The sequence below is a fragment of the Garra rufa genome, chromosome 1 (assembly GCF_049309525.1).
Source record: "Garra rufa chromosome 1, GarRuf1.0, whole genome shotgun sequence".
Classification (NCBI taxonomy): Eukaryota; Metazoa; Chordata; class Actinopteri; order Cypriniformes; family Cyprinidae; genus Garra; species Garra rufa.
In genome coordinates this window covers 5,550,823-5,562,120 of record NC_133361.1, presented here as the reverse complement: position 1 = coordinate 5,562,120, position 11,298 = coordinate 5,550,823, and the positions used below count along the sequence as shown (strand labels likewise).

Below are 11,298 nucleotides of genomic sequence, written 5' to 3'. Positions count from 1 at the left end.
AGCAATGAAGCTCACTAGGCTTTGAGGCAGAACTAGTAACTCAAATGACTAATTAATTATGCTGTCAATTAAAATTTAAATAAATACAAAATTACATAAATTTCAGGTTTAATTAGATTTCGGAGGATTTCAGTTCACTGGGTGTCCAGTAGATGGCGCCAAGTCTCCGCTCAAACTCGTGAACCCACTTCAAAGAGGATTTCATTCATAAAGCCAATGTATCATTTTATGTAGGCTAGTTTTTTTTAGTGTTTTTATAAGAAATGCGCTTTTATAATGTTTACTTCAATAAAAACATGCATTTAAGAATTTTATAGAAATATGATAACAATCACATATTTTACACAGAGATCGCACTGCCATAGTGTCTGGGAATATTCACGCATAATGTAAACACATAATCAAATGATATCAGAAATGAAAATCAAACATTTTAGAAGAGAACGCAACACGATCTTACATCCAGCCGCAGCCCAAGGCAACCGCACCGATCAACATTTGTGAGTCAACAAACGAGTCTGCCGCGTTTTCTATTGGATCAGGTTACGTCACAGCAGCTGAGAGGATTAAATCACGTGGAACCGAAAGTGAAAGAAAAAACAACCAGAAAAGAACAACCTTGAACAGCAGTTCGTCTTCTGGTAAGATTATAACCGAGACAACAATGTGTTTCATGCACAATATGCATATCAGTGTATAAAGTTATAAAACGTTACAAATATAAGCTATATTGAAATTATGTTTTGAATTAATTCGTGTTCCTTGAAACCACCTTCATGGACTCTTTTTGTTGTGATCAGATTCGGTGAAAATGGCGACCATCTCTAAAACACTGCCTGGTGAGAAAACACATTTACTTATCTTAACTGTTCTGTATGTAAGTGTTTGGTTCTTGTTAAACAGTTTCTCTGAACCAAAAATGCTATAGCCAGTAATTCTACTCTGAAATGTGCGTTTCGGGCAGATTTCGGGTCGGAGTTGCAGTACCCATTTCAACCGCTAGCTGGCAATATTACACACTACACCTTTAAACTTGTGTAATGACTTCACCCTTAACTTTGCCTTATTTTACACTCATATTCAATACTTTCTCTTTCAGAGATGTCAGCAAACAGCAGCTCCAGTCCAGGTGATCCAGATTCTTTTGATGGGCAGAAAGAGATCTGGGAAAGGCTAGTCTGCAAAACAAAGAAAAAAGGAAAGAAAAGTCACTCAGAAGCAGGTTGAAGGCTGATTTTCCAGCTTCAGATCTAAATGAAGAGAAGCTGAAGATATCGACACACCTGGGCTTTATCATAATCAATTCTGTAAACAGGAGATTGCAAGTGAAATAGTATATACATAACGCTCTCCTGGACCTCACGCTTTTCTCATCATCATTAAAGTGGAGCGATTCACTTGGAAAAATTAAAGAATGAAAAAACTCAAAAGAAGTGTTTGGAGAACAGAGACCAACATTTTAAAAACTTCAGAACATCAAGAACAATTCACGCACATCGAGAAGTCTGCACCTAAACTGGATCAAAAAAGAAAAAAAGAAAAAAGTGATTTGGCAAGTGATGTAGTCCTGCCTGAAGTCGTGGCCTGGAATATTTGGCATTCAAGCCTGATTGACTCATCCGATCATAAAAAGGCGGACCATTGGAACGCAGTTTAGTGTTTTTGTCCCCACCCCTTTTCTGCGTTCTGTGTATAAGAGCGCTGCTGGCTGCTTCTCGTTCTGCTTTGAGAGTCATCAAGTCCCTTTTATTTTTCTGAACGAGGATCCGCTATAAGGTAGGCAATATATTTTCAATCGTCTCTACGTTTACTTTTGTTGACTGTAAACCGCATTTCGGTAACACTTTAGAATGGTTAACACTTTAACTCCTTATTAGCATGCATATTACTAGAATATTGGCCATTTATTCGTACTAAATAAACACGAATTAATGCCTTATTCTAGATGACCTTATTCTACATCCCTAATCGTACCCAATACCTAAACCTAACAACTACCTTACTAACTATTAATAAGCAGGAGGGAAAAGTCGTAGTTAATATTGAATAAGTTTTAAAGTGTTACCGCATTTCTATTAATTAAGCTTTTTTCATAATAGCGTGGCTTGTAAAATATGGGTAGAGAGAGGTTAAGCAAATCTTTAATCCATCAAAAAATTACACACTAAACACAATAATACACACACACAATTTTTTTTTACAGTTTACACACCATTTGAGCATGAATTCAATCCTATTTCCTGTAGTTTTAATTTAAAGAGAGGGGTATTTCTAAATCGCTTAACGTGGCTTAACGTACGTAAAAACAACAACAAGGAAACCCCAAATTTCTTTCAAACCTTACTTGTAACAAACGCTAACTACAGCCCTTATTTCACATATAAAGTGAAGAATATCGCGTTAAGCGTTTTCTCCCTCATAGAAGCCCATTAAAAGGAAACAGCTTAACGTGGTTTAACGTAGCCTACCTCAACAGCGACCAGGGAAGACCAAACTTCTGTTAAATTTCACTTATAATAAACACTTGCTGCTGTAAAAAGAATTAGATCTCATTCAGCATATAAAGTAAATAATACCACGTTAAGCTGTTTCCTTATAATGGGCTTCTATGGGGAGAAAACGCTTAACGTGATATTATTCTTTACCCATGGAATAAGGGCTCGTTCTTTTGATAGTAGTTAGTGTTTGTTCTAAGTAAGGTTTGACAGAAATCTGGGGTTTCCTGGTCGTTTTTTATGTACGTTAACTTTGTCAAAAGGACTATTCTTAACTTTCACACACATGTACAATTGTAAAACTCATCCTTCACAATAAATGATTTGCTGGAATATGAAAAAAAAAAACTAAGAAATCTTAAACGAATTAAACGTTTAAAGTTTACATTTAATAGTTCGAAATTTTTTTTTTTTTTTTTTTTTTACCATGGTATTTGTGGTAGACTTATCCAAAATAAATACATACATAACTTGATATCTCCACTTTATATATGCTTACAGATTTTACATTCATAAATGTAGTCGGGTATGAATTAGAATAAAAACAAATGTATTTCAAAATAAAAAACAAAGCTTTATCAAAAAGTTAAATTCTAGAATAAACAAAACAATACGAATATTAATGAACATAGAAAAAAAAGTCTAATAACAGTAAGTAGAACAGTGATAAAGTTTCTGTTGTGTAGTAAGACTGGTCTGCATTGTTTAGCGACAGCAACATCCCACGCTTTAGGAGTATTCAGCTAATGTTTTTTTTTAAGCACACAGCCAATATAACACTATAATATAACCATAGGCTAACATGCGATTACACAGTGCAGGCATGTAGGTTTGTGGGGCGCTAGGCAAGATAATACAAATGAGCCAATATCTTAATATTTAAGTGTGAATATAACACATTCAACAAACATATGTCAACATATTTAAACAAATAATAATAATAAAAAATGGAAGTCCAAGTGAGCTTAAGTAAACATATACGCATGAAACTGTGATTAAACAGCATAAACATAATAAACATTGGCCTACTAAGATTCAATGGAAAATGAAGGCTGTGGCATTCCTTTTAAGGACTGATTGATGATCACAAGAAAAAAACAACTTTTATTAGACATTGGATCGGGGTCTGTAATTATTTAACGTAACATGCTGAATGTGTTTCTATTTCTCCTAGTATGACAAGTCTGTCTGTGAACATGGGCATCATTGCATTTATAAAACTAAGAACTGCAGCAATAAAATGTAGCAGTCATAACAACTTTTTTTCCAGCTCTGGAAAGATTTCATTAGAATTTCATTTCTAACTTCAATTTAATCCCTCTTTTGAAAATAATTCTTTCATTGCAAATAATAAATTAAAAAAAAAAGCATTCATGTGTAACAAGACTATTCGATAGACTATATCGAGAGATTATATATAGACTATATAATCGAAACAACAAAATCGGTACTGAAACCAAATAATTTCAGACTTTATTTACCAAAAATGAAAAACAAAACCAAAGAAAAAGAGTTTGTTGTACCTGTTTGTAGCACTGCACATTTTGATTGTTTTTTATTTATTATTATTATTCACATGACTAATTAAATTATACGTGTTTAGAAAGGTATAAGAATTTATTATAAAATAATGTCTTATTAAAATATTTTTTGTTCATCAGAAATCTCATATTCATTAAAGGAGAGGGAAGAACACTTAGAGAGTATTATTTATTCATGATTTTTTTTTTTTTTTTTTTTTACCAAAAAAAAAAAAAAAAAGGTGTTGTGAGCATTATGTGAGTGCCCACATCTAATATAATGTTTTATTCATACAAGAAATTCCTAGCTAAATAAAACTCAAGAGACTATCTGTACGATTTATCTCTTCATGTTCTTGCATCTATAATTTATTATATCGGAATATAATAAATTATAGATGCAACGCAATGCTAATCAACAGCCTTTGTCACTTCATAGGCTACTAAATAAAAAAATAATTTAAGATAAACACTCGACTGATGTTATAAAATGAATTAGGAGCAAACGATTTCATTAAAATATTCTATTTAGACAACAGGTTTTCCGAAAGCCCAAAGTAAAGATGTCGTTTAAATAAATATTTCGGGGTTTCGATTCAGCACTAAGCAAGAGAAGTGGTAGTTTGGCAGAATAACGTATGTTTGTAAACTATGCCTCATGTAAAACGTTCCTTGTAATCCATAATTTTATATTACTTCTAATCGTATTTATCTAGTTTGTTTTTATTTTTTTATTTTTTTTATTACAAATGTATTGCTTTACGAGCTTACATACCTTATATATTTTAAATCTAGATATTTGCATACAGCTTATTTAACATATTCCCCTGCCAAATTTAGAAATTAATAATGCGTTATTTGTACAGTCTTCGCAACGTTTGATGTAGTGAAGAGGATCCGTTTATATGTATCATATTTGTATGTGCTTTTTAAGAATGTAGATTTGCATATAAATAATAGATTGTTTTCTTAACATTTTCCCTTTTTAAATGACCAGAAATGTTTAAATGTTTGTTCCAATAAAACACTTGTCATGCAATACTATAATGCAATATTTTGTTGTGTGATTTCAAACAGCTATTCTTCATTTGAGCTGAATTATGCACAAAATCAACATGACTTGTGGAGAGACTGAGACTGAATACAGACTTCATGCTGATTTACTGAAGCACACCAATAACCCAGACTGCGATCAGAGCTGGTATTTACAGGTCAGTGTGTTTGTGTCCTCAAACTACACCATTATTCACTCAGATACAGTAATTCATCCTCTTTTGTTTGATTTGTTCAGGACGAGCGTCTGATCGCAGATCCGTCAGATCCTCAGAAACTGATGGATCCTGCTATTTCCGTCTCATCTGATCGTCTCTCCACTTCCTACTGTGTGGATGAACTTCATCATGAGATCCTCTGTCATTCTGATAAAGTAAATCAACTCAGTGTGTATCAACATTTATCAGTTTTTATATTTAAACACAGAAATTAGCATGCTCTTTAGATTTGGCTATATATTTTTTTGAGACAAACATAAATTCATAGATGAAACAATCATCAACATTATAACATTATAATGCTTCCTTCTTTCATCAACAGTTCAGATACCAGACTATATTCAGAGGTGAGAGAAACACTTCAACTGGTTATCCTTAAAGAGACCCCAAAATCACCCTCATGTGCCAAATATAACTTTCTTTACAGCTATTGTTATTATTAGTTGTGTGTGTGTGTGTGTGTGTGTGTGTGTGTGTGTGTGTGTGTGTGTGTGTGTGTGTGTGTGTTTAGTCCATCTGATTAAAGTTGGTGAGTGACGTTAAGGAGAGTAAATAAGCTTCATTTCTGTTCATTTTGAGAAACATTAATTTCTATGAGAATCTACATTGTCCTTATTGAAAACAGTCATTAAAAGAGAAGCACACATCTGTCCTGATTCATCTGAAATGTGTTTTTATTGAATCTTATGTTATGATTCTGAATGTGTTTTTCAGCATTTAATGACTCCTTCAGTGGTTCGACACGAACTGCAGAATCAAGTGAGTTCAGCTGAACAGCATGATATATAGTTCATTAATTTAGTCCATTAGATGATTTTGTTGTGGTGTTGCTTGAGTAGATCTTCAGATTTTATTTTTTTTATTTATTTATTTTTTTTAAATTATTGTATCTCTTTTATAGATCAGATTTGGTGGATTTCTGCCCTAATCTTCTTTGCTCTTCTGGTTTTGGTCTGTTTCTTGCTGCGGAGAAGGATTTTCAGGTGAGTCACAAGTCTGTTATTATGTCAGAGACTTAGTCAAGCTCTAGCTTATTTATATAGAGTTTTTCACAATACATACTGCTGCAAAGCAGCTTTACAGAAAATTGAAGTGTATATATTTACTAGTTTATGTGTGTAAACTGTCAAGTTGATGTCCATATGGCAAAAATTAAATATAGTAAAAATCTGTTAGTTAATAACATGTAATCAAACAGATAGTGAACAGCAATGATTCTATTATAAAATTTAAACTTAGTCATGAATTAGTCAAGAAAACTATGAAACTAAGTGAAATTATAATTTATAATTTAGATCTGACTCCTTCATATCAGATATCTCATATAAGTTATATTTCATGATGAAATCAGTAGCCTAAACTATAAAATCTCTCTGAATAAATACTTTAATTAATTGAATAGTATCTAATAATCTTTTTTTTATTTGTACAGTTGTATTTCGAAAGCAGATGCAAGTATATTTCAGCGCAGTGATTCAGAAAACAGGTGAGTGAATTAATTTAACAGAAAGGAAGAGGTGAAAACAAACAGATGATGCATTAAAGTTTCATTTAAGACTCTACGAATCTGAATCTGCTGAAACTGAATGCGTTTCTCTTAAGGATCCTGAATCTGGTGTCCAAATGAAGCTTGAGTCTGATGAATCTGATTCACTGAATCAATCTGAAACTGAACAGATGAACGGCTCAGTGTCCAGAGGATGATCAGGAATATCCTGTCATTTTTTTTTTTAAATATTTACTCAAACTGAACGGGCTGGATGCCATGTATTAAATATTTTCTGTGTAAACAAAATGACAATTTGTCATTCGCTGTAATGGTTTCTGGTCATATCCTATAAAATGCAGCTGAAATGATAGGCCAATCTGTGTTAAATGATGTGATTTTTAAATGATGCTTTCAAAAAACATGAAATGATTTGAACTCTGAGCAGTTAGGATGATTGTCATTGTTTTAAATTATATATATATATATATATATATATATATATATATGTGTGTGTGTGTGTGTGTGTATATGTGTGTATATATATATATTTGTGATTTTTCCACATCTTTAACTAAAAAAACAACGACAAAAAAGAAAGAACAAACCATCCCACTGCGCAAAGTGTATTTTTGTATGTCGTTTTTGAATACTGATGTAATCTAGACGTCCGTCAGACATCTAATGTTTAGTGGGATTGTCTGACCATATTTGTTTTGTTGCTTTATTAGTGAATGTCTCTGTAGAAATGACTGTAGTTTGTGTTGAACTAGTTGAAAACAGAGGATCTGTAATTCCCAGAATCATATTAGTCACTTCTAACTCTCAGAGCAGACAGTGTCTTCAGAGTGAGATTCGGTAGAGAGATCTCATCGCTGATTGCTCATGAACGTCTGCATACTTTCTGTGTGTGTGTGTAAAACTACATTTATGCATTTAGCAGATGCTTTTATGCAAAATGTTGATAGTTTGTAGTACGTGTTTTATTGTGATTCTCACGTTAATGAAGGTGTTCACACATACATAGTCCGTTAGAATACATTACACCTGCCTTTTTAACAGATCAGAGCTTCAAACACTTGTTTGAACACTGAACAATGTATTTAATGTTCGGATGCATCTGAAACGTCGGACCGTTGATATTACCTAAGAAGTTAAAATAAATAGGCTACATTAGTCGCACACTGGACAAGAACTTTCGAACAACTCACACATATTGCACCCAGTTCATGACAGAAGTCTAAAACTGTTAATAGAGAAGTTCACTACAGGAAATGACAAAATTGCATCCATGAGTTTGAAGTTTGACGCCGTATCCACGAAAACAAAATCATCAGTGACATAAGTTTGAGCGGTTTATCTGTCAGTCAGATGTGCATGAAAGTTGTTTTCGTTCCTACAGCAGAGTATGCTTTCAGAATCATCCCGGGTCCAGATCGATTACTATTTAAATAGTGATGCGTGATTTAGACACCCAGCGCTATGATACTGATGCTGCCGGTTCACAAAATTAAAATTGTGTCTAATTATTGTAAATGAAACATTCATAATTCATTTTTTTTTTATGTTAGTGTATGTTATGTTATGTAAGCTATAAATAAAGACTTTAGGAGACATGAAACTGGTCAAAGGTCTATCATAAATGCAGTGGCAGATTAAGACTCTTTGGTGACACCTAGAGTGCCCCCTGCCACTCCACAAATAAAATAAAAATAAAATAAAATGAATGAATAAAATGTGCTGCATGTGATCAACTGTTATATATATATATTTTTTTTAATTTGCAAATTTGAATTTTCTGAATACTGTTCAGATTTCTATCTCATTTTAGAACAGATTACACCTGTAAGAGTTGGGTTCACAAGCTAAAAATAATTCAACAGAGTACACTGTACAAATTGGTAACCTGGTTTTGTAATGATTTTTTAAATATGTTAGTGAAAGTTTAATCAAACTAGTCTTTGGGAACAACCAGAAACAATTTGGAAGTAAGTAACAACAGAGACTGTGAAAAATGTATGGGTGTCGAAACAAAAGCGCTTGGGTTTACGCAGTAGGCTATACGTTACCAGCGATCTATCCTCTGACTCAAGCGAGAGAGAGAAAATAAACATGTTAACCCCTTAACTGTCACCCCCATTTTTTAAAATAGGCATGAAAGTGCACTATCCAAACTTCAATTGTTGTAATTCATGAACACTTTGGAATACAGATCTAAGGTTGGTCTCTTTTTAAAGAAGACAATCGGCAGATTATTGCAGAAGTGGAATTTTTTCAAAAAAATAAAGTATCAACAAATTATAGAAGTTTAAATTTACTGTAAACAAAATGCACTGTACAATTTTTATTATATTTTATATAAAATACATATTTTACATAACAGGTTTTATCCTAAATTTGATATCAAATTGAAGCCTCACATCTAAATAAGTTATGTTCCAAATTTGAAGTTGATATGAAAAAAATTAAGGTCCCTGTCAAAGTTTGTTAAGGGCGTTATACCACAAACAGCCACCGGGTGCCCTCCAAATGCCATTTATATTTTTTCTGTCACAAAAGTCTAAATTTTTCTGAAAATTTTTATTCAATCACAAAATAACCACCAAATATGCAATTCTGAGACACAGACCTTTCCAATGATATGTTTTTTGTCAAGATTGTAAAAAGTTGTGATTCTAAAAGACCGTAATGCATTTTGTAATATGACACCGCTAAGGGGGAGGAGACCGCCAAATGATTTTAAAGTAACATTTCCATGGTAACGCAATGTCCAATTTCAAAATGGTTTTCACTGGATGATTCTTCAGCTTCTAAGCTTTCAAATGATATATAATTTATGATGGTTACTAAAAAATTTGATAGAGAAAAAGGACAACGAAAAAAAGAGCGCCAAGCGTCCCACAGGTGGGACGGTGACAGTTAAGGGGTTAAACAAATTTTCAGGGTACATTCTGATGAAAATGTGTAGGGCAGGGATCACCAAATCTGGACCTCGAGATCCATTTTCTATATTCTTAATTTTGTGTTTAAATTCTGCATGAATATTCCCAAACACTATGACAGTGCGATCTCTGTGTGTGATTGTTGTCATATTACTATACAAACATAAAATACACGTGTGTACTGAAGTAAAAATGGATGATAAATAGGCTACGCCTTTCGTATGGAATTAAAAAGCAGGCACTTTGAGTCTTTTTTTCATCGTATTTATTTTCATATAAAAGCAATAGAACTTAAATTATATCATGTTTATCAGCAACACAGCAGGTGATTGTAAATAACGCGATATCCGCCTTTGATCTCGTAGGTTCCGCTTCCAAAGCTCAGAACTGTCCGTCTTGGCTGCGCTTATTTCACTCCTCCCCTCACTACAGCCGCCTACATTTCAGGCGAGGCTAGGCGCATCTCAAACAAGCCTAATAACAGGTGAGTGTGATCAGGGTTGGAGCTAAACTCTGCAGCGCATTGGACCTCCAGGGTAAGATTTGGGGAACCCTAGTGTAAGGAATGCATGTGGGCACTTACGCAATTGCCCATAAATGGTTTGACACGGGGCGTGTCACAATCTTGATCCGTGGACGCAATTGCCCATATATGGTTTGACACGGGGCGTGTCAAAATCTTGATCCATGGGCGGGAACGGGGTATAAACCGGGCGTGAAACAAGCGCTTCAGCTCAGCACTTATCATCTCTCTGCTCTAATCGTTCGCTTTCACCAAGGATCCGTTTAAGGTAAGAAAAGATGCAGTTTGTTTGTGAAACGTTTTTTTTTTTTTTTGTCCTCTTCTTCTTCTTCTTTTCGGATTAGCAGGTTAATAAACTGTGCATTTACATTTTCTAAACAATTCTTAAGGATTCTTGGATGGAAACGGAACATGATGAAACGTTTATTAAAAAGTAGCCTATGTCACTGACCGATGTTTAAAGATGCTCTCTGTGCCAAAACAACTCATCTGTAACATGAAAAAGTCCAGTCATTGTAGGCTATTTCAATGAACGTTTCGATTAATTTTCAGGATTGAACAGGAGCGCAAAAGCATAAAGAAGAATAAATGTATTCTGTAGAAGAATAATTCAGATTTATTAAATGTTTTTAGGCCAGAAAGTTTAGAATTGCATAATGGCTCACATGAGAAGATGAGCAGGATTGCGAGGAGACTTTTTCGGTATAGTGTTTTGGAAACACCTTGGTTCTTAACATCTTCCTCAACAGTTTCTCTCTTGTCTGTCTGTGATACTGCTTGACATCCAGCGCAAACACGTCTGAACACACGACTAATGCCCTCTGCTGGCTCTGCAATGTATAGGCCAACTCTGAAACATCATACAGAACTACTAAAACTTGCTATAAGTTTGATTGAAACATTCAAGTATCATCACATCGTTGCATCCTTAAACATCATTAGATCCTTCCCAAAAACATAAAAGTTTAATGTTTGTTGCATGAAAACACTCTCGTTTCAGTTTTGAAACATGGACATCGTCAACCTAAGCTGTTCAGAGATTCAGACTCCAGTGGGTTTTC

At 33.8% G+C, this 11,298-nt stretch overlaps 1 long non-coding RNA gene across 1 annotated transcript; it reads left to right on the top strand.

Annotated features, from left to right (window-relative positions):
- The first annotated feature begins 611 nt into the window (after nt 1–611).
- LOC141328608 (uncharacterized) lies at nt 612–1,688 on the top strand. Its single transcript, XR_012355181.1, has 3 exons — nt 612–641; nt 801–839; nt 1,100–1,688. It is a non-coding gene; the product is annotated as an uncharacterized lncRNA (long non-coding RNA).
- The last annotated feature ends 9,610 nt before the right edge of the window (nt 1,689–11,298 follow it).